The sequence below is a fragment of the Mandrillus leucophaeus genome, unplaced genomic scaffold (assembly GCF_000951045.1).
Source record: "Mandrillus leucophaeus isolate KB7577 unplaced genomic scaffold, Mleu.le_1.0 Scaffold432, whole genome shotgun sequence".
Taxonomy (NCBI): domain Eukaryota; kingdom Metazoa; phylum Chordata; class Mammalia; order Primates; family Cercopithecidae; genus Mandrillus; species Mandrillus leucophaeus.
The window spans coordinates 1103775-1127900 of NW_012104610.1; the positions used below are offsets into that span (position 1 = coordinate 1103775).

The 24126-nt window shown below is 42.4% G+C and overlaps 1 protein-coding gene across 2 annotated transcripts in view; it reads left to right on the forward strand.

Moving 5' to 3' along the window:
• Positions 1-24126, forward strand: part of NUMA1 (nuclear mitotic apparatus protein 1) — an 84420-nt gene that overhangs the window by 4597 nt on the left and 55697 nt on the right. Inside the window, exons 2-3 of one of the 2 annotated variants that reach the window (XM_011993689.1) lie at positions 6582-6645; positions 14092-14188. The gene's annotated coding sequence lies outside the window, so the exon portion shown is untranslated. The remainder of the gene's footprint in view (positions 1-6581; positions 6646-14091; positions 14189-24126) is intronic. The other variant, XM_011993688.1, reaches the window with a different exon arrangement.

Consider the following 24126-nt stretch of genomic DNA (forward strand, 5'->3'; position numbering starts at 1 on the left):
TTTTTTTTTTTTTTAAAGATGGAGTTTTGTTCTTGTTCCCCAGGCTGGAGTGCAGTGGTGCAGTCTCAGCTCCCTGCAACCTCTGCTTCCCAGGTTCAAGCGATTCTGCTGCCTCAGTCCCCTGAGTAGCTGGAATTACAGGCATGTGCCATCATGCCCATCTAATTCTGTATTTTTAGTAGCTACGGGGTTTCACCATGTTGGTCATGCTGGTCTTGAACTCCCAACCTCAGGTAATCCGCCCTCCTCGGCCTCCCAAAGTGCTGGGATTACAGGCATGAGCCACTGCGCCTGTCTCTCATACTTTACAGTCCATTTTTCCTTTCACTCTGATACCAGGAACCACTGATTGATTGTTTGTTTGTTTGTTTTTCACTACAGATTAATTTCTGCTTTCTAGAATTTTATTTTATTTTATTTTTTGAGATAGGATCTGTCTGGCTTTGTTGCTCTGGCTGGAGTGCAGTTGCAGGATCTTGGCTTACTGCAACCTCTGCCTCCTGGGCTCAAGCAATCCACCCACCTCAGCCTACCAAGTAGCTGGGACTACAGGTGCACACCACCATACCCAGCAAATTTTTATATTTTTTGTAGAGACAGGGTTTTGCCATGTTGCCCAGGCTGGTCTCAAACTCCTGGGCTCGAGCAATCAACCGACCTCAGCCTCCCAGTGTGCTGGGATTACTGGCATGAACTACTTCACCCAGCCTGTTTTGAATTCCTAGAAGGTTTTTCCCTCCTATCTCACTAAGTGAGCAAGGCAAGCTTTTTTATTTCTCTCTGGACAGATTTTTTTTTCCTAGTTTATTATCTTAGTATAAATTTAAGAGTCTTGCCTCTGCACAGGGATCTCAGTGCCTTTTGTGGACTCAAGATCTGTCTTCTGAACCTATGAGGGTGTTATAAATTCCATACACTGCTAGGACAGCTATGTCATCAGCTCACTCAATCCTCCTCACTAATTCTTTGTTTTTGGTTCCTGGGGATTTTTCTTACTTTCTTGAGAGCTCAGTTTATCTATATGTCAGTTCAGATCCAATCAGCAAAACAGAAACCACACAATAGAGTGAAATCCATAAAGGAGATTGGTTTAAAGCCTTGGTGGAGGGCTGAAAAAGCAAAAAGCGAATATTAAAGTAACTTCGATATAATAACTGCGTAAAGTTTTCTCATCCAGGACTGAAAAACAGGGAGGAAGGCTGGGGTTACCAGAACCTAGAAGTCTAGAGGGATCTGGAGGAGCTGCACCCAGATTCTCTGGAGAGAGGGTGTTGCCTGGTGCTGCTGGTTTCTCAGGCCCTCATAGGAGGAACCTGGAGGAGCTGGCTTCTGTTGAGCCTTACTTAGCTGATGCTGGTGCCTTTGAGGGGCAGGAGGCTGGTTTTGAGAGGTTAGAAAGCAACTGGGAAGAACCAACTTCTGTTGTCAAGAAACATCAGGCTACAGGAAGGAGGACGTCTCTTGTAGCCTTCTCTTGTCTTCTGTTTTCCCTTTATCACTCCCTGTTGACAGGGAGCCCGCTGGCAAATGCGAAATGGGGTTTAGTGGAGTCCAGGCCCCAGCATCACAAAGCGGAGCATAACGGTAGATTTGGAGCTGAGAGACAATACCTTAATAGCTGGCACAGTCTAAAAGGATGTTTATTATATTTTTCTGAGCATTTCCAGGCATATTTAATAGGAAGGTGTTCAGGTTATCTGGTCTGTTTTTTGTATTGTTTATTATTTTTATTTTATTTATTTGTTTATTTATTTTGAGATGGAGTCTCACTCTTGTCACCCAGGCTGGAGTGCAGTGGTACAGTCTTGGCTCATTACAACCTCTGCCTCCCGGGCTTAAGCAATTCTCCTGCCTCAGCCTCCCGAGTAGCTGGGATTAAAGGCACGTGCCACCACAACTGGCTAATTTTTGTGTTTTTAGTTGAGACAGGGTTTGACCATGTTGTCCACGCTGGTCTTGAACTCCTGACCTCAGGTGATCCACCCACCTCGGCCTCCCAAAGTGCTGGGATTACCGGCATGAGCCACCGCACCCAGCCTGCTTGTTATTTTGAGACAGGGTCTTGCTCTGTCACTGGCTGGAGTGCAGTGGCGTCATCATAGCTCACTGCAGCCTCAATCTCCTGGACTCAAGCTATCCTCCCACCTCAGCCTCCTGAGTAGCTGGAACTACAGGTGCACGCCACTGTGCCTGGCAACTCTTTATTTTTAGTAGAGACGAGGTCTCGCTATGTTGCCCAGGCTGGTCTCAAACTCTTGAGCTCAAGCAATTCTCTCAAAGTGCTGGGATTACAAGCATGAACCACCACACCCAGCCTGATCTGTTCTATCAACAGTTAGTAATAGCAATAGGTGACTTTTTTTTTTTTCCAGTATATGCTGTGAACTAGGCACTGTTCTAAGTACTTTACAGAAACTACTGCTTTTTATTTTTTTTGAGATGGACCCTCGCTCTATTGCCCAGACTGGAGTACAGTGGTGCAATCTCTGCTCACTGCAACTTCTGCCTCCCAGGTTCGAGTGATTCTCCTGCCTCAGCCTCCTGAGTAGCTGGGATTACAGGCGCACACCACTACTGCCTGGTTAATTTTTGGGGATTTTTTTGTGTTTTGAGACGGAGTTTCACTCCTGGTGCCCAGGCTGGAGTGCAATGGCGCAATCTCGGCTCACCGCAACCTCTGTCTCCCAGGTTCAAGTGATTCTTCTGCCTCATCCTCCTGAGTAGCTGTGATTACAGGCATGTGCCACCAAGCCCAGCTATTTTTTTTTTTTTTTTTTTTTTTTTTTTGTATTTTTAGTAGAGATGGTGGTTCTTCATGTTGGTCAGGCTGGTCTCGAACTCCCAACCTCAGGTGATCCGCCCACCTGGCCTCCCAAAGTGCTGGGATTACAGGCGTGAGCCACTGCGTCTGGCCCAATTTTTGTATTTTTAGTAGAGACAGGGTTTCACCATGTTGGCCAGTCTGGTCTTGAACTCCTGACCTCAAGTGATCCACCGGCCTCAGCCTCCCAAAGTACTGGGGTTACAGGTGTGAGCCACTGCGTCTGGCCAAAGGCAGCCTTTTTATAGCAGTTTGAACTTCTGTACCAGTCTCTACTATTCTATGATTGTTGATTTGGTTTTCTTATTCTAAATACAGGACTTTATACTTAATTCTGTTACATTATTTCTTATTTTTTGGTAACATTAGACCTATTGAGATCTTGCCTGGTTAAATCTAAAAACATTGTATTGTCTATGATTCACAGTTTAATTCTAAAGCTTGACAAGCAGGCCTTCTAGGTTTTCATTCTAAGTCTTTGGTAAAAAGGCTAAACCTGATAGGTTTGAGAAGCAAATTCCATGTCACAGCACTATACATTTTACTCCAGTTAACAGAGGTTTTAGGGGAATGGTTTTGACTATTCCTCTGGAAAATTGGGGGAGAAGCTGTCTGGAAGGCCAGTATCTTGGGTCTCATTGAGGGGAGGAGAGAACCAAGGTAAAGGGTTGACCATTAGATAATCAGTTGCCCTAATAAGGGGCCATTTGGCAAAAGTAAAAATGATGTATCTGATGGCTGTAGAAGGGAGAGAAGGCATTATTGCATAGCATGATCCTGGGTTGAGGCCTCTTTTGGCAGCTGTGTCGCCTGCTCTTTCTGTCCTATTGAAGGGCCAGTTTCTTTGAAGTCTGCACAGGAAATGCCAGTGATTCAGCCTTGCAGATTTCTTCTGCTTTATTGCAGCTGAGAACTGGTTTATCTGGTGAGAAGGAAAGACTGCATGTATTTCAGGCATGTTTATTTGATACTTGAGTGCCTTCCTGTGACTGGCCAGAGACACTTGTTTTGCATGTTGTCAAATTTTTGGTACCCGGTGGCAAGGTGGATGCAATGTGACCTCAACACTTGGTCCTCTGAGGTCACATTGTATCCACCTTACCACTGGGTACCAACGTGTGGGCAGCAACTGCATTCAGCCCTGTAAGTGGGCATTTGTTCAGTGCCTGTACTTCTGTGATGGCCTCAATGAGAAGTGAGGTAATTGCCTGCTTTTCTAGATTTCCTGTGGTGAGACAATGTGAGTTTTGGAGAAACCTCTTATTCCCTAAGAATTTCCTGCTATACCCCTCATGAGCTGCAGCAAAGTGGACTCTGTCAGATTGCTGACCTCCAAATGCCCAGTTTTCTTAGGTAGTGAGCAGATACCTAATGTAATGAGTGCCTATTATATCTGTCACAGATCTGAGTATATAAAAAAGTATATAATACAGGATTTCCCTCCTTACTAAATTTTTTTAGTTTGAAAATTTTCAAACCTATAGATATTTTGCAAAATAATATAACAAATACTTATATACTTTTCATTTAGCTTCCCTATTAACATGTTGCCAAATTTGCTCTCTATTTATCCTTTTCTGAATCTTTTTGACTGTTAGATGTAAATATCATATTATTTAATCCTTATTTCAACATTTCATAAGAAAAAAAGTATTTCATGAGAAAAAAAAGTATTTCATAAGAAAAAGGTATCTTCCTGTATAACTACAGTACTGTTAACACTCAGGAAACTTAACATTGATTCAGTGCATCCAATGTATAGTACTTGGTCAGATTTCTTGTATTTTCCCAATGATGTTTTTTATTGAGTTTTTTAAAATTCAGGATTCACTGAAGGATCACGCATGTATTTATGCACTTAGTTGTAATGACTGTCATGTCTTTAGTCTGCTTTAACTTTGAATAGTTCTTTTTTAATCTGAATGCCTTTTTATCTTTCATAGCATTTGTCTGATTGTTTCTTCTGGATTAGATTCAGGTTAGGCGTTTTTGGTAGAAGAACTATATAGTTTAATACAATAGTTTGATGAGGCTGACACTAAAATACATAGAAGCAGTATCTGATTTTGTAAGACAGTATATAATTTAGCACTTATTTGTGCTATCTAATCTATAAACCCTGTAGGAATTTACAGAAGAAGGAATTCAGTAGGACTTGGAATAACTAGGAATGAAATACTTTGGCAGAAAGATGGGGTTTGGAGGATGGACAGAATTGGAAGCAGTTGGGATATGGTTAGATAAGCTGTGATTTGGGCTTTCCATCCTACTATTAAGGTTGTGTATCATGAAAAGTGACTTTGAGGGTTCTGTATCTTCCATGGTGTTTGTACTGCTAGAAGCCTAATAGTATAGAGCTCTTGCTTTGGCATCAGACAGGTCTAGAGACTGTGCCCAGCATTTTGCCAGTTACCTAACCTTGAAGAAGTTTCCTCATTTGCAAGATAAAGTATTAATAACTATTTAAAAGGTTACTGTGGCCAGGCGCGGTGGCTCAAGCCTGTAATCCCAGCACTTTGGGAGGCCAAGACGGGCGGATCACGAGGTCAGGAGATCGAGACCATCCTGGCTAACACGGTGAAACCCCGTCTCTACTAAAAAATACAAAAAAACTAGCTGGGCGAGGTGGTGGGCGCCTGTAGTCCCAGCTACTCAGGAGGCTGAGGCCAGAGAATGGCGTAAACCTGGGAGGCGGAGCTTGCAGTGAGCTGAGATCTGGCCACTGCACTGCAGCCTGGGCAACAGAGCGAGACACTGTCTCAAAAAAAAGGTTACTGTGATGCTCACAATGAGATACCACATAAATATTTGAATGCCTTTACGGGAGTGCAACGTTTCCTAGATCTGCCGTGTGCCCCGCTGGATCATTTTGTTTTGTTTTGTTTTGTTTTGTTTTGTTTGGATACAGGGTTTCGCTCCTTTGCCCAGGCTGGAGTCCAGTGGTGCAGTCTCAGCTCACTGCAACCTCCCAAGTAGGTAGAACCCAGGCACAATCCACCACACCCGGCTAAATTTTTGTGTTTTTGTAGAGACAGAGTTTTTCTATGTCGCCCAGGCTGGTCCCGAACTCCTGAGCTCAAGTGAGCCGCCCGCCTTAGCCTCCCAAAGTGCTGGGATTACCGCTGTCAGCCACTGCACCTTGCCTGGATCATTTGTTTCTGTTAGTTGCCTGACCCCTGATGACGTTTGAATTTACCACTCCTGGATAATTGAAGGCAGGAAAATGAGAAAAGGCTTGGCTCACGCAGAGAGAAGTGGGAAGATTGGCTTGATCAATTCAGAGTGTATTCTGTAGAATAGTGGGAAATAAGGTTGAATAAATGACTTGAGGCCATATAATGGAGGATTTGGAAAGTTAAGCCAAAGAATTTAGATAAGATGCTTTAGGGAGAAGAAAACTGTGGAAGATTTTTGAGCAGGAGGAGAGACACTTGAAAATGAGAGTGGTGTGGGGCCTCCTGAGGAAGCAGCTTTCTGACTTAGAGACTGAAATCCTAAGAGGGCAGGGCCTTCACAGTGCTGACCAAGTGTGGGTGTGGCTTGGCAGTCTTGCCACGGAAGGCCAGAATTTCTGCCCCAGTGACTCTTCCTGCTCTGCCACTGACTCACCCCATTGACCTGGCCTGCATGGCTTCCCTTCTGCTTGCTGTCCGATCCACAGAATACTGGGGTTGCCCAGGATACCGTGAGGCTGAGCTGACCAAGAGTGGGTGGGTTAGGGGAATGAATAATCATTCCTGTCCCTTTGCCCCTTCCCTAGGTGGAAACAAAGCCAGACTGCCGGGGATCACCCTGTTCTAGTGTGTGGAGGCTTCCACCAGGAGGTAAGTCAAAATGGTTCCTGCCCTCTACTTTTTCATAGGTCAGATTTGTCCTGAGCAGGAGCTCTACTATTTACTTTTTCCCTGACTCAGGTTCTTCAAAATGACTGTCTTTGAATTATTTGAAGCAAATAGGTTACTGTAGGAGGAGAGCAGAGAGGTTTAATAAAGATATTTTTCTAACTGTGGTAGGGTGGTGTCCAGAGGTTTTCTTTGGACCTTGCTCTGAGGTAGATTGCCCAGAACTCTTGTGAGCCAGACACTAAACATTGGCCATTGAGGCCACTGCAGAGAAGTCCTGTTCTTTAAGCCATTATTTCTCCACTACTGGGTTTCAGAACCATTCTTGGTGTGTTTTAGTGTCCCAAGTTATTTATGTCCCTTTTGATCAGGGGAATGAAGGAAGTGAGAAGCAGGGGAGGAGGAGCTGTATGCATAAGTATGTGTGGATGCATTATGCTGGGAGTTCGGGTGTCTGGGTTTCTCGTCCTGACTGTTGCTAACCAGATGTGTGACCAGGGACAAGTTGCATAACGTCAATGGACTGAACTTTTCTCATATGTATAAAGGGACAGTTTGGATTATATGATCTTGAAGATTTCTTCCAGGGCCGAAATTTATCATTATATAATGTGTAATTATAAAGTAATGTAATAACTGAACAAATGTGACAGATATTGTACATGTCTTGCCTCCTTGATTGTAATTATGGGGCAATTACAATGTTTATAAGTTTGACCCCTTCAAAGTAATTGTGTTCTCAGCCTTTAGATTTCCTTTGGTGATGGTGTCATTGCCTCAGATTACCTCTGAGCCAATCTTTGAGTATGCTCAGAGGTAGCAAATCTTTACTGTTAGCTTGGTGGATTCAGTTTTTAGAAACAGCCAGAAGATGCCGTGAGCCAAAAAATCATGCAAGGCCATACCTTTTTTGGTGAAGAATGAGGTGTGGCTATAAAACAGTAACACCGAATTTTTCTGTTTGTCTCACGTGGAGTAGACTTCAAAAGCAGCTCCCAAAGAAGTGTTTTGTTAGAATAAGTAAATAACTTCCTAAGGAGAGTATTTTGATTGCAGTTTTCATTTGATTTAATAAGATTAGAAATGTCTGCTGGAAAACAAGTCACTTTCCTTTATAGTGACTGTGCCTATGCTTGCTTATACATTGGGGTGACTAGATAGTGGAGAAAACTGGCCTTTCTTTTTTTTTTTTTTGTAGACAGGGTCTCTGTCACCCAGGCTGGAGTGCAATGGCGGGATCTCGGCTCACTGCAACCTCTACCTCTCGGGTTCAAGCGGTTCTCCTGCCTCAGCCTCCCTAGTAGCTGTGATTACAGGCATGTGCCACCATGCCCAGCTAATTTTTTGTATTTTTAGTAGAGACAGGGTTTCACCATGTTGGCCAGGCTGGTCTTAAACTCCTGACCTCAAGTGATCCACCCGCCTTGGCCTCCCAAAGTGCTAGGATTACAGGCGTGAGCCACGGCGCCCTGCGAAAAACTGGTCTTTCTCCTGGTACTTTTCCCAAATCACAAGTGTGTTGAGGGCTGAAAAGAGTTGAAACATGTTGCTCTATAGGAAACTGCAGCTGAGGAGCCATTGCAGTCCCATCTCCAGAAGACCCACAGAAAGAGTTGGAAGAGTTCTTCAGGCTATGGCAGCCACTGCCCACCAGCACACCCAAATCAATCAAGATGAGTCCCAGGTGGTGAGGCTGAAGCAGATGGTTTGGTAGCTCCAGTCTGTTTTAGGGAGAAATGATGTATTAAATTACTACATTGATTTGTTTTTTGTTGTTAGCCGTTGTGGGTTTGAAAAAAGGTAGGCAGGAAGATGGTGAAGGGGTCAAGCATAGGGGCTGTTACCTTGAATATATGCAAATTAAGCTGATTATATTATAGTGCCCTGTAATCTGTTCCTGGAAATGGTGGTCTTGAAAACTGATCAGTAAAATGAGGTATTAGACAGCCTGTTCAAAAGATTCTGTCACTAAGTTACTATATAATCATTTGCAGTTCTCTTTCTTTCTTTAAACATTGTTTTCCTCATTTTTATATTGGAAAAGTTAAGAGATGCTAAAAGTTCTAGATCTGAAAATTGGATAAGCCTAAGGAGGTCTGAGGTAGGGAAATGTCTATTCTAAGCTGTTTGACTACTGGACTTGGGGTAGGAGTGGAATTTCCTTTTTACTTCCTAAATTATAGTTACTTTACTCTCTACTTAGAGTCACAGCTGGATGATCAAACATTAAGTAGCTATTTAATGAGAAGCAGGCACTGGAAGCTTGCTCCTGAAAAACAATCACAGGACATGTTAGTCCTGAGAGAAGTCATTCCTTGGTAGGACTTATTGTTTGAAGGAGGTGGGGGTGAATTTCATCAAAATGGACAGTGTAAATATTGTGATTCAGACAATTGTGAGACTTTGTTTCCTGCTGTTACTAATTTCAAGCCTTTCTTTAAAGGGATTCTCCTCATGATTGGTACAGTGGGATTCATTTAGAGAAAGAGCCTTGTGTACCAGAATTAGAAGTTAATGCCGAAGAGCAGGGCCAATTGCTGGAGGACAAAGTGGCCTAATCAGTTGCTTTTCAATACTTAGATCCTACAGGTGACCCCAAAGATACAATAGGCTACTTTGTAGCCCAGATCTTCCAGCCTAGTGCCTAGCAAGCTCACTAAGGAGAGGAGGTGACCTGTAGAATCCACACCTCTTAACCTCTTAATCTCCCTATTTCTCTTCTTTTCCCTCAGTGCCCTTTAGTTTTAATTAGGATTGTGTAAACGTAGTCATCTTGCCAGTCCTCATAAAGTGGCAAGCCCTTGACATTTTCTGCTGGTCACTCATGCTACATATATAACTTGCAATTAGAGGGACTAGCTTCTTTGACAATTTGCCATCCATGGCTGTACCACTGAAAGAATTCAGATTAGGGTCAATTGGCTGTCATTTACTCAGGCAGCATATTTAGTACCTACTGTGTGCAAGCAGTGTGCAGGAGTAGAAATGATTTTATTTTATTTTATTTTTTTTATTTATTTGTTTTTTGAGACGGAGTCTCGCTCTGTCGCCCAGGCTGGAGTGCAGTGGCGCGATCTCGGCTCACTGCAAGCTCCGCCTCCCGGGTTCACGCCATTCTCCTGCCTCAGCCTCCTGAGTAGCTGGGACTACAGGCGCCCGCCACCTCGCCCGGCTAGTTTTTTTTTATTTTTTTTATTTTTTAGTAGAGACGGGGTTTCACTGTGTTAGCCAGGATGGTCTCGATCTCCTGACCTCGTGATCCGCCCGTCTCGGCCTCCCAAAGTGCTGGGATTACAGGCTTGAGCCACTGCGCCCTGCCTTAGAAATGATTTTAAAATGGTTTCTGCCCTCCAGGAGTTTAGTAAAATGAAACAAGTATTACAGCTAGCATCCACCCAGGGAGGATTGTAATTAAGTTTGCAGAGGAACAAGCAATATGGGAGCATGTAGAGGAAAGAACAATTGTTCCTGATTGTGGGAGCGATAAGGAGAGTTTCTGAAGGGAGAAGGCATTTTAGCTAGGTTGTAAAGGAATAGCAGGAGTTCAGTAGGTTTAGGAGACAGGGCATTTGATGGAGGTCACACCATGGGCAAAGGCACAGAGCTTGGAAAATGCCTGACGTATATGGGGAAAATGTGCCTGAGATAGAGGATATTTTAGGGAATGAACTGAAGACGAGGCTGGGGAGGAAATTTTGAGGGTTGGATCTTAGAGAACCTTAAGTGTCATGCTAAGAGATTTGGATTTTATTCTTCATGGAATTAGCTATTAAGTGTTTTTGATTTACAGACTAACATGACCCAATCTATGTTATTTAAGTCTTGTCTGTTCTTCAGTGTAAAGTCTTAGAGGTTAGGTTGAGAGAAGGTGGTGGTCCTGGTTCTTATAATACAGTATAAAGTTTGTCAGGCATCTCCTGTTTGGGATCTTGATTCCTCAGTTATATTTACTAAAACAACTCCAAAAGCAAGAAGGCAGGAAGTGGTCAGAGCTGTGTCCCTTTAAACTGAGCTCACTACCCACCAAAGATGATTTTCTTAGGCATATACATTATGAACAGTCTTATTGCTAGTGGATTGCTTACTACTGATAATTCTTTGTGGATAAAATTTCTCACAAGGAGCGGGCTTTTCATTATAGGGCAGAAACCAAAAACATTTTTTGAGCCTGATTGGAAAATAGTATATACTCATTCTAGGACATGTGAAAAACACAGAGAAGTATAAGGAAGAAAACTGAAACCACCCATAATCCCACTATCTGGAGAAAACTACTGTTCTTATTTTAGCATATTTTCTTTTAGTATTTTGTGCTTGCGTATTTCTGGTTTTGCAATTTCCAGATCATATATTACCTAAAATTTTATATTCTGCTTTTTTCCCCATTTACCATTTTTTCATTATATAAATTTATATATACTCTTCATAAATATTTGTAATGGCTGCATAATAGTCTATCATACAGGATTTTTATATGCTTTCAGGTTTTTTAAAATAATAATGGAATTTTTTTCAAATCATTTTTGTAATAGATATAACAAGTCCCCAAAAAGTCTTTGCCGTAGTTCTGCCCTGCAGAAGTAACCATTATATATTAATAGTTTTTTGTGTATCTTTACATGAACATTATTATACATAAGTTTTTGTCTATGTTTTTGGGTTTTTTTTATGATACGTATCTACAAATAGATTACTAGATTAAACAATATGAAACTAATTTTTTCCTAATTGTATATGATGGTGCTATTTAGAAAACATGAAAAATAATGTGTTAAGGGAGAAAGTAAAAGGCACCCATAATTCTACAACTCAGAAATGAACACAATTTGGTATACTTCCTTACAAGTATACATACACATATACAAACTCACAAGTATGTGGGGAGAGGGATAGATATGTATATGATATATCTATCTATAAATATTTGTATATATAGTTTTAAAAATGGGGCCATACCATAATAGTTTTATCCTGCCTTCTTTTTTTTTTTTTTTTTTGAGACAGGGTCTCACTCTCTCATCCAGGCTTGAGTGCAGTGGTACGATCACAGCTCGCTGCAGCCTCAACCTCCTGGGCTTAAGTGATCCCCCTACCTCAGCCTCCCAAATAGCTGGGGCTACAGGTGCATGCCACTGTGCCCGGCTAATTTTTGTATTTTTTGTAGAGATAGGATTTCACCATGTTCCCCAGGCTGGTCTTGAACTCCTGAGCCCAAGCAATTCACCTGCCTTGGCCTCCCAAAGGGCTGGGATTACAGGCATGTGCCACTGCACCCAGCCTATATCCTGCTTTTAAAATTCAACATTTCTTGAGTATTTCTCTATGTCATTAAAATTATTTAAAACTTTTTTTTTTTTTTTTTCCAGAGATGGGGCCTTGCTTTGTCACTCAGGCTGGAGTGCAGTGGTACCGTTGCAGTCCTAGCTCACTGTAGCCTTGAGCTCCTGGGCTCAAGTGATCTTCCTGCTTTAGCTTCCCAAGTAGCTGGGACTACAGGCGCATGCCATCATGCCCAGCTAATTTTTTTTGTTTTTATTTTTTGTAGAAGTGGAGTCCACTATGTTGCCCAGACTGGTCTTGAACTCCTGGGCTTAAGCAATCCTCCCACCTCAGCCTTCCAAAGTGCTGGGATTATAGGCGTGAGCCACTGTACCCAGCCAAATTTATTTAAAACATTTTAAGTGACTGCTTAAGATTTCATCATATAGGCCGGGCGCGGTGGCTCAAGCCTGTAATCCCAGCACTTTGGGAGGCCAAGACGGGCGGATCACGAGGTCAGGAGATCGAGACCATCCTGGCTAACACAGTGAAACCCCGTCTCTACTAAAAAATACAAAAAAACTAGCCAGGCGAGGTGGCGGGCGCCTGTAGTCCCAGCTACTCAGGAGGCTGAGGCAGGAGAATGGCGTAAACCCGGGAGGCGGAGCTTGCAGTGAGCTGAGATCCGGCCACTGCACTCCAGCCTGGGCGACAGAGCAAGACTCCGTCTCCAAAAAAAAAAAAAAAATTTCATCATATGTATATTCATGTCATAATTTAAGTTATTGTTAGATATTTAGTTTTTCTTCAGTTTTTCAGAATGATAAATAATTCTGTTAATGTCCATATATCTTTGTATTTCAGATTGTTTCCTAAACTTTTATTTCTGTGATTGGAATTGTTTGATGAAAGAACATGAGCTTCTTTTTTTTTTATCGCAAGATCTCACTCTATTACCCAGGCTAGAGTGGAGTAGTATGATCACAGCTTATTACAGTGTCAGCCTCCCAAGCTCAGACTCAAGTGATCCTCCCACCTTAGCCTCCTGAGTAGCTGGGACTACAGGTGTGCAGCACCACACCTGACTAATTTTTAAATTTTTTGTAGAGACATGGTTTCACTGTGTTGCCCAGGCTGGTCTTGAACTCCTGGGCTCAAGCAATCCTAACTTGGCCTTCCAAAGTGCTGGGGTGATAGGCTTCAACCACTGTACCCAGCCAGCTTTTTTTTTTTTTTTTTAGTTTTGGTAAAATGTACGTAACAAAATTTACTAGTTTAGGCTGGGTGCAGTGGCTCATGCCTGTCATCCTAGCACCAGCACTTTGGGAGGCTGAGGCGAGAAGATTGCTGGTCTCGAGCTCCTGGCCTCAAGAGATCCTCCTGGTGCAGGTGTGAGCCACCATACCTCGCCAAATATGAACATTTTTGTTTCTTTGTTTCTTTGTTTGTTTTGAGACAGGGTCTCACTCTGTCACCCAGGCTGGAGTGCAGTGGTGTGATCACAGCTCGCTGCAGTCTCAACCTTCTGGGGTTCAAGTGATCCTCTCACATCAGCCTCCCGAGTAACTGGGACCACAGGTGTGCACCACCATACCTGGCTAATTTTTTATTTTTTTGTAGAGATGAGGTCTCACTGTGTTGCCTAGGCTGGTCTTGAACTCCTGGGTTCAAGCAGTCCTTCCACCTCAGTCTCCCAAAGTGCTGGGATTTTGGGCATGTGCCACCACCACACCTGGCCCAAATATCAAGGTTTTGTTTTTTGTTTTTTGTTTTTTGTTTTTTTTTTGAGATGGAGTTTCGCTCTTGTTGCCCAGGCTGGAGTGCAGTGGCATGATCTCAGCTCACTGCAACCTCCACCTTCCAGGTTCAAGCAGTTCTCCTGCCTCAGCCTCCCGAGTGGTTGGAATTACATGCCTGTGCTGCCACGCCTGGCTAATTTTGTATTTTTTTAAGATGGTGTTCTCCGTGTTGGTCAGGCTGGTCTCGAACTCCTTACCTCAGGTGATCCACCTGCCTCAGCCTCCCAAAGTGCTAGGATTACAGGCATTAAGGTTGATATGTATTGCCAAGTTTCTATCCAGAGAACCACTTAATACCTGTTTATTTGTGTAAGAAAATGCACTGTTCTTTGTTTGTTTTTTGAGACGAAGTCTCGCCCTTGTCCCTCAGTCTGGAGTGCAATGGCGCGATCTCAGCTCACTGCAACCTCCGCCTCCCGGGTCAAGCGATTCTCCTGCCTCAGCCTCCCAAGTAGCTGGGATTACAGGTGCGTACCACCACACCCAGCTAATTTTCTGTATTTTAAGTAGAGACAGGGTTTCACCATGTTGGCCAGGCTGGTCTCGAACTCCTGACCTCAGGTGATCCACCCGCCTTGGCCTTCCAAAGTGCTAGGATTACAGGCATGAGCCACCGCACCCCGCCTAAAATGCACTGTTCTTTTATTATTAATTTCTCATTCAAAATTCTATATTAAGTTAAATTTCCTGGAGAGTATGATAGCTTTTTTTTTTTTTTTTTTAAACCATTATTTTGTAAAACCAAAATTTGGGAGAGAATGCGAGGAGAAATTGAAAAGATCACTGATATTACCTAAATGACCCTATTACTTAAAGTGACCTTTTGAAGTAAGAGGAAATGAAACAAGTTACACTGAGTTCCTCCACTGATGAAATGGGGAGGATGACACCTTCCCTGCCTGCCGTACAGGAATTGAATGGCTTAAAATTCTCTGTAGAAATGACTTCTTTCATGGCCAGGATCTTCAGAAGGGTACAATCTAGAGGGGAGAATTGGCCTTCCTTTCCCACAATGGTCAGGGGCCCTTGACATGCTGGAAATGTTCAGCTGCTTCCTAGCGAATCTGCTAGCAAAAGGGAAGGAGACACCTGTGTTGGGTTGTGTGGTGTGGTGTGGGGTGGCGGTGGGGTGTGGGGTGGTGTGGTGTGTATGTGTGTTTGTTGGGGGTGTTTAGCAGTAGACATAGTGGAGCTTGCTTTGGTTTTGTATTATTGTGGTGTGTGGGTAGGAACTACATTGTCAAAATCACTGAAGGACAGTAGGAACCAGATTTGTTTGTTTCCCATTAGACAAAATTAAATAAGGGGCCAGGCATGGTGGCTCATGCCTATAATCCCAGCACTTTGGGAGGCAGAGGCAGAAGGATTGCTTGAGCCCAGGAGTTCGAGATGAGCCTAGGCAACATGGCAAGGCCCTATCTCTACAAAAAATACAAAAATTTGCCAGGTGTAGTGGCTCCCACCTGTGGTCCTGGCTACTCAGGAGTCTGAGGAAGGAGGATCGCTTGAGCCTGGGAGGTTGAGGCTGTGGTAAACTGTGATTGTACCACTGCACTCCAGCGTGGGCAACAGAATGAGGCTCTGTCTCCAAAAAAAAAAAAAAAAAAAAAAAAGAAGGAAGATGAAGAGTAGTGCATAGGAAATCTTTTGGTGTTGCAACCCCGAAGTAAAGATAAGTCTTTTGACTTCATTTGAGTGTTTTGGGCTCTTTCCTTTGGGATTATATACCAGACCTATACTGCATATAAATTTATTAGAAAATGAACCACACACTGTAACATAGCCATGCTCTGGCTGTGGCCAATTAGACCATCACTAATCCCCACTGAGAAGCTTTTCTTTTTTTGTTTTGGGACAGGGTCTTGCTCTCTCACCCAGATTCTGGAGTGCAGTGGTGCAATCATAGCTCACTGCAACCTGGAACTGCTTGGTTCTCCTGCCTCAGCCTCCCAAGTAGCTGGAACTACAGGCACACACCCCTGTGCCTGGCTAATTTTTAATTTTTAAATTTTTTTAGACAGAGTCTTGCAGTGTTGCCAGGCTGGAGTGCAGTGGCACGATCTCGGCTCACTGCAGCCTCCAACTCCCTGGTTCCAGTGATTCTCCTGCCTCAGCCTCCTGAGTAGCTGGGTTTACAGGTACATGTCACCACAGCCAGCTAATTTTTGTAATTTTAGTAGAGATGGGGTTTCACCATGTTGGCCAGGATGGTCTCGATTCTCCTAACCTTGTGATCCGCCCACCTCGGCCTCCCAAAATGCTGGGATTACAGGTGTGGGCTACCGTGCCTGGCCTAATTTTTTTTATTTTTTGTAGAGATGGGGACTCGCTCGACCTCCCAAAGTACTGGGATTGCAGGCCTTCGCCACTGTGCCCAGACTTGAACTTTTCTTTAGTTTTCTTGTTTTTTGTGTGTGTGTGTTTTGTTTTTTTGACATGAAGTCTCACTCTGTCTCCCAGGCTGGAATGTGGTGGTGTAATGACGGTTCACCACAGCCTTGGCCTCCCAGGCTCAAGCAGTCCTCCCACCTCAGCCTCCTGAGTATCTGGGACTATAGGTGTGTGCCACCCCAGCTGGCTGTTTTTGTAATTTTTGTAGAGATGGAATCTTGCCATGTTGCCCAGGCTGGTCTCGAACTCCTTGGCTCAAGCAGTCCACCCACTTCAGCCTCCCAAGGTACTGGGATTACGGGTGTGAGTCGCTGTGCCCGGCCAAGTTATTGTTTCTGTTTAGACCCCAGTAGTAAATATTTTAGGCTTTGCAGACCATATGGTTGTAACTACTCACCTCTGCCATTGGAGAACAAAAGCAGCCGTAGACAATACTTAAATGAATGGGCGTGGCTATGTTTTAGTAAAACCTGATTTACAAAATATGGGCTACTAACTTACAGGCTATAGTTTGCTGGCTGCTGGTAGGGGGAAGTACACTTGACAAAAAGAGGCCTAGTTTTGATGGGAAATTGTTAAAAAAAAAAAAAAAAAAAGCTTTGATGTCTGCTACTTACTGGTTGGGTCACTCTAGCATCTCTGAACCCTCATGTTTAAAATCAAAATGGTAATACCTTTCATAAGAAATAAGAATGAACAGTTGCACATGTGAGGAGATGTTTAACTTTTCTGGAAATAAGATATAAATTAAAACAATAATATGTTCTATCTTATATATTGATAAAATATGTTGGTAGAAGGGTGTAGATGGGAATTTTTATCCTCTGTTGGTGATACTATAAACTAGTACACAGTTTTAGATGGTAATTTGGGAATGTCTGTTAACATTTAAAATACACAAGCTTTTCAACCCATCAGTTCTAATTATTGGTATATATTCTAGAGAAATATTAGCTTGTATGTAAAATTAGAGATGTGCTGCCAGTGTTACCAATGCAGCATTCTTTGACATGGCAAAACACTGTGAACAACTTAAATGTCCAGATGTAGCAAAATGGGAAAAAAAAGTTGTGGCACATTCTTACCATAGGATTTTTTTAAGCTTTTAAAAGTGTAAGGAATTGCCAGCCACGATGGCTCACACCTGTAATCCCAGCACTTTGGGAGGGCAAGGTGAGTGGATTGTTTGAGCCTAGGAGTTTGAGAGCAGTTTGGGCAACATGGTGAAACCCCATCTCTACAAAAAAATTAGCTGGGTATGGTGGTGCACACCTGTAATCCCAGCTACCGGGAGGCTGAGGTGGGAGGATCACCTGAGCCCAGGTGGTCGAGGTTGCAGTGAGCCATGATGGCACCACTGCACTCCAGCCTGGGTGACAGAGTGAGACTGTGTCTCAAAAAAAATTATTTAAAAATGTGAGGAATCTATTATGTGCTGGTATGGAAACATATCAAAGAAATTTTTACGTGAAAAGGGCAAGTTGCAGAACATATGGTATGATTACAGATATGTGGACCAAACATACATACCTGTATGTGACTATATACCTGTAGGTGTACATGCTTAGGAAAAATCCGAAAGATTGTACAACAGACTTCTAACAGTGGTCACTTGTGAGCTGGGGAGTGCCACTGGCAAATGTGGATTGAGGCTTAATGAAGAGAGAGTTTTACATTTTACTCTAGATACCTCTGTATTATATTATGTCACAGTGATAATGTATTTTTTCTCCTTCCCAATTGTTTGGAGAGCTCCTGGGCCTGTCTGCACTTGCCAGGGTTAGGAGTATGACAAAGTAGGCAACTCTTTTCACATCAATTGAGTTGGAAGCAGCTGCTGGGACCAGAACAGGGAGCACATGTAAGGAGAGGAGGGGGATAGCATGTGCAAGTGACTGGGAGAGGCAGCCAAGACAGGCCATTTTCAATTTACCAACAGTCACTATCACGTGTCTTATCTTAACATTCTCCAAATTACTTCGCTCTCTGTCATCACACTGAACCCTGAGGATGATTCTCTGAGCAAGGGAGGTAGGGATGATGATAAGACCAGGAGTAATCAAAACATTGGGACAATAAGGAAAGTATGTGTGTAGAAATAGTTTTTTTCTTTCACTTGAAATATATCAAGGATACTCATTACAGCATTGTTTGAAATGGTAACATTGAAAATAGCCATTCCCTCAATAGAAAAATATGTGAACACGTTATTCCTTATATGGACTTCTATGTAGCTTTTTAAAAGTATGAGTTAGGATTTTAGTTATTGACGCTTGGGGGGAGATGTTAATAAATTGTTAGATGAGATAAGTTGCAGAGCAATGTGTGAAGTTTAAACCTAGTTTTCTAAAAACAGAGCAACAAAACCCTTTCCAATATATTTGTATTTATGTTTTTTGGGGGCACAAAAATATGTAACCATTTCTCATCTTGTAGGAGGCCTTGGAGAGGAATGGAAAGGGGCTGGGAGATTACTAATTTTATCTTTTATCTAACTTTGTATTGCTTCACTGGTTTTGAAGAACAAGGAGAGCAAACTTGTGTAAGCAAGAAACGAAGTTTTCTAAACATCGTTTCATCTTAATTAATTAATTAATTATTTTTTTTGAGACGGAGTTTTGTTCTTGTTGCCCAGGCTGGAATGCAGTGGCGCAATCTTGGCTCACTGCAACCTCCGCCTCCCAGGTTCAAGCGATTCTTCTGCCTTAGCCTCCCTAGTAGCTGGGATTACAGGCACCTGCCACCACGCCTAGCTTTTTTTTATTTTTTATTTTTTTTGTATTTTTAATAGAGACGGGATTTCACTGTGTTGGCCAGGCTGGTCTTGAACTGCTGACCTCAGGCGATCCACCTGCCTCAGCCTCCCAAAGTGTGGGGATTACAGGCATGAGCCACCACGCCCAGCGCAATTTTTTTTTTTTTTTTTTGAAACTGAGTCTCGCTCTGTTCCCCAGGCTGGAGTGCAGTGTTGCGATCTTGGCTCACTGCAACCTCCACCTCCCGGGTTCAAGCAATTCTCATGCCTCAGCCTCCCAAGTAGCTGGGAATACAGGCACCTGCCACCGTGCCCGACTGATTTTTGTATTTTTAGTAGAGATGGGGTTTCACCATGTTGGCCAGGCTGGTCTGGAACTCCTGACCTCAAGGGATCCACCTGCCTCAGCCTCCCAAAGTGGTGGGATTATAGATATGAGCCACCGCACCCAAAAATCAATTAAATGATTTTTAAAGGTTAACTTTTATTATTTTTTAGTGAGTTAATGAAGTAAAGAAATATAAAAGTCAAAATAGAGTTTTAATATGGAATTAATATGTAAATCTTCTTTTGGATTTAAAGGAGGCATCTGGGTAGTGGCAAGAGAACAAGCATTCAGGGAACCAGCTTTCTAGTTGTAGTTACCAACTTTCTGATGTGTGAGCTTTAATTTAGTAAGGTTATTTAATAACTTGAAGGCTTTAGTGTCCTTATCTCTAAAACAAAGAGCTTGTACAAGGAGATGTGCATCACAAATCTGTTATCCCACAATTGAGCTACCTTTTGAGATTAGAATATTATATTTCCTTTGTTTTAAAATGCTTTTTTTGTTTTTTTGCTTTTTTAATATTTTAACACTGAAATTGGGATGTATTTTACAATTGGTAGTGTCTTTCAATTGTCACTGGCCATTTTTTTTCCCACATTTTTGTTATCTCTGAAATTGAGATATCTCAGCATTGATGATGTAGGATAGTTCCATTTTCAATGCCATTTTTGTTTTCATAACAAAAATCTTTGTCCTTTCCTGGGCTTCTGTTACTTCCAATCCTGTCAGATTCATTCACATCACTAAGACATTCTGGATTGGGACAATTGGGTGGATATATTGTTTGAGTGTGCAGGAATTTTGTGCATCTTTTTATAACTGGTAGATGTCCTATATGTAGCTACTATTTGAGAAATCGAGTAACAAATGTGACACATTCAACTTAGTGTTCCTCAGTTTTGATTTTGTTTTGCTTGCCTTTTTTTTTTTTTTTTTTTTTTTTAAAGACATGGGATATTGCCTAGGCGCGATGGCTCATGCCAGTAATCCCAGCACTTTGGGAGGCCGAGGCAGGTGGATCACAAGGTCAGGAGTTCAAGACCAGCCTGGCCAACATGGTGAAACCCTGTCTCTACTAAAAATGCAAAATTAGCTGGGTGTGGTGGTGGACACCAGGAATCCCAGCTACTCGGCAGGCTGAGGCAGGAGAATCACTTGAAACTGGAAGGCGGAGGTTGCAATGAGCCAAGATCGCGCCACTGCACTCTAGCCTGGGCAACAAGAGTAAAACTCCATCTCAAAAGAAAAAAAAAAAAAAGAGATGGGATCTTGTTGTGTCACCCAGGCTGGGGTACAGTGGCACAATCGTAGCTCACTGAAGCCTCAAACTCCTGAGCTCAAGTGATCCTCCTGCGTTAGCCTCCTGAGTAGCTGAGACTTCAGGCATGCCACCATACCTGGCTAATTTTTTTTTTATTTGTTGTTGTTTTTCTTGAGACAGAGTCTCGCTGTGTCACCCAGGCTGGAGTGAAGTGGTATGATCTCAGCTCACTGCAGCCTCCACCTTCCAGGTTCAAGCGATTCTTGTGCCTCAGCCACCTGAGTTGCTGGGATTATAGGCGTGTACCGCCACACCTGGCTAATTGTGTGTGTGTGTGTGTGTATTTTTAGTAGTGATGAGGTTTTACCGTGTTGACCAGGCTGGTCTTGAACTCCTGGCCTCAGGTGATCTGTCTGCCTCAGCCTCTCAAAGTGCTAAGATTACAGGTGTAAGCCACCGTGCCCAACCAATTTTTTTCTTTTTTTTTCCTTTCCTTTTCTTTTTTTTTTTTTTGAGAGATGGGGTCTCGCTTTGTCACCCAAGCTGGTCTTGAACTCCTGGCTCAAGTGATCCTCCCATCTCAGCCTCCTGAGTCGTTGTGATTACAAGTGCAAGCCTCTGTACCTGGCTTGCCTGTTATGTAATAATTACAGTATGACATATATACAGAAAAGTACATAAAGTTTACAGCTCAAGGACTTTCCACAAGGTGAACACACCTGTGTTACTAGCACCTACATCAAGAAACAGAACATTACCAGCATATCATTCGCCCCTTCCCAGTCACTATCCCCCTACTGTTTTATTTTTAAATGCAGTGAAAGTATACATAGGGATGATGACTCTTGGTTCATAAGTGAGTGGCTCATGTTATCTCAGGTGAGTCTTCTGGAAAGAGCCCCAGATTAGGAGCCAGAAGACCATGGTTACATCGTGGCCCGGTTGCTTTTTAGCTGTATGACCTTAGGCAAGGTAAACTTAACTTTTCTGGACTTCATTCCTCTTTGGTAAAGTGAAAATAATAATGCCCTCACCTTAAAGAGCTGTTGTGAGGTTCATGTGACATTATTGGTAAACAGGAAATATCTTGTAAACGGGAAACACTTTGTTAGTTGTAAAGAGTCATACACAAATAATAGTCATTTTTGTTGAGAGCGGTGGAATCTCAAGGAGGAGAGAAAATGATGATCCCCAAATGTATTCTTTTTATCACCTTTGCTGTCTCATTTTTTTTGTTGACGTTGGTGTCACTGGCTTTCTGTTAAATTCTCCCAAAACAAAAATAATATAAAGGTCCTAACAGAAATCCCCAGAGATCTGAAATTTCTCCTGAAGTTTTTTTTACTTCCTCTCTTAATGCTGAGGCCCACTAGATCTGTTCAAGGCAGAGACCTTGGTAAATCAACAAACTTCAATCGCAAATGAGTACATCACCCATTTACAGGCCTTACAAGCAAGTATGATCCTCTGATAGACACTCTTCTGAATTTATTCACTGTTCCAAATGGAACCCAAATCCATATCTCTAACCCCAAATCATATTTTTCATTAGTTACTGGTTATTTCTAACTGTTCATCCATTAGATATCTCACATCTAAGACCTAACCCTCAAACTGCTTGCCTATATAGCAAGACTGTTTAGATTTTGGACTTGGAGTGGGACAGACTTGGGTTTGAATCTTAATTCTGCTACTTATTAGCCTCATGATCTTTTTTAATAAAGATCATGACAGGTTGCTTAACATTGTGAAAGATTTATTCTATAAGTCGAGGGTATTAATAGTATTTGCTTGATGGGGTGATACTATGCTCAGATGAATGGAGATTGTTATTGTTACTCTTACTTTTTTTCTTTTTTTTTTTTTTTTTTTGTTGAGATGGAGTTTTGCTCTTGTTTCCCAGGCTGGATTGCAATCGTGTGATCTCGGTTAACTGCAACCTTTGTCTCCTGGGTTTGAGCGATTCTTCTGCCTCAGCCTCTCAAGTAGCTGGGATTGCAGGTGCCTGCCACCATGCCCGGCTAATTTTTTTGTATTTTTAGTGGAGATGGGGTTTCACCATGTTGGCCAGGCTGGTCTCGAACTCCTGGCCTCAAGTGATCCACCTGCCTCGACCTCCCAAAGTGCTGGGATTTCAAACGTGAGCCACCGTGCCCAGCCACTCTTACATTCTTATCTTGCTTTTTGGCACACGTGTTCATTTATTTTTCACTCAAGCTATGAAATTTAGAGGTGCTTCAAGAATTTTCCTTTTCTCATTCTTCATTTATACAGTTGTCCCTCAGTATCTGTGGAGTATTGGTTCCAGGACTTCCCACAGATGCCAAAATCCTTGGATGCTCAGGTCTCTTACATAAAATGGTATAATAATTGCATGTAACCTACACACATCCTTCGTATAGTTTAAATCATCTCTGGGTTACTTATATAATACAATGTAAATAATATGTAAATAGTTGTTACATTGTATTGTTTAAAATAATGACAAGAAAATAAAGTTTATACATCTTCAGTACAGATGCTTTTTTTTTCTCCAAAATGTTTTTGGTCTCAGGTTGGTTAAATCCACAGATGCGGAACCCATGGATACAGAGGGCCTACAGTAATTGGTTGTCAGGGCCTATCATAAATAGTTTTCAAAGCTACTGTTGCGTCTTTATGGTCATTGCCTTACTTCAGACATACATTACTTGTTTGTAACAAACAATGGTTTTTGCACTGCATTCTGTAAAGCTTTACGGAACTATAGAACTGACTCAAGAACCAGGGAGAAGCAGAGGGAACAAGTCTCCAAATATCCCTTACTTTAAACTGTCTTCTTCTGTGTGTCCTGGGGTTCTATATAAAGGTTACATTTTAAATAGAGTTAATTTAAAATATATGGTTTGGAATCTTTCATTTATTCGAGAAGTACTTATCAAGACACTCATGCTGTGCCAGCCATTGTACTGATTTCTAAGAATTCAGTGGTGAGCACACAGTTTGTGATTTCATGGAACTTAAGGCAGTGAGAGAAAGATAAACTAATAAAATACAAAAAGGTGTAATTAGAAACTATGGGCTGGGCACAGTGGCTCATACCTGTTATCCCAGTGCTCTGGGAGGCCAAGGTGGTAGCTTCACTTTAGTTCAGGAGTTCGAGATCAGCTTGGACAACATAGCAAGATCCTGTCTCTACAAAAATAAAAGAAAAATAGCCAGGCGTGGTGGCATGTGCCTGATAAAGTACTATTATTATTCCCATTTTACAGCTGGGGAAAATGAGGGCACAGAGAGAGTAAATAACTTGCCCAAGGTTGCAGAGCTGTTAAGCTATAAACCCAGAATTTGTATTAGGTTGTCTTTAGGTTCAGACCTCATAATCTTAGCCATTATGCTCTATTGCTTTCCTCTTGTGTCTTACCATTCCAGTCTGTACTTCATACAGTTTCCCTTCTGAAACATAGCCCTGATCATGCTGTTCCTCTTTACGTTCTTCCTTTAGAAACCTTGATTGTCTTCTCATCACCTACAGTTTCTTAGCATGAGGCAAGTGCCTCACAATTTAGTATTACTTACCGTTCTTTTTTTTTTTTTTTTTTTTGGGACAGAGTCTTGCTGTGTCACCAGGCTGGAGTGCAGTGGCATGATCTCGGCTCACTGCAGTCTCCACCTCCTAGGTTCAAATGAT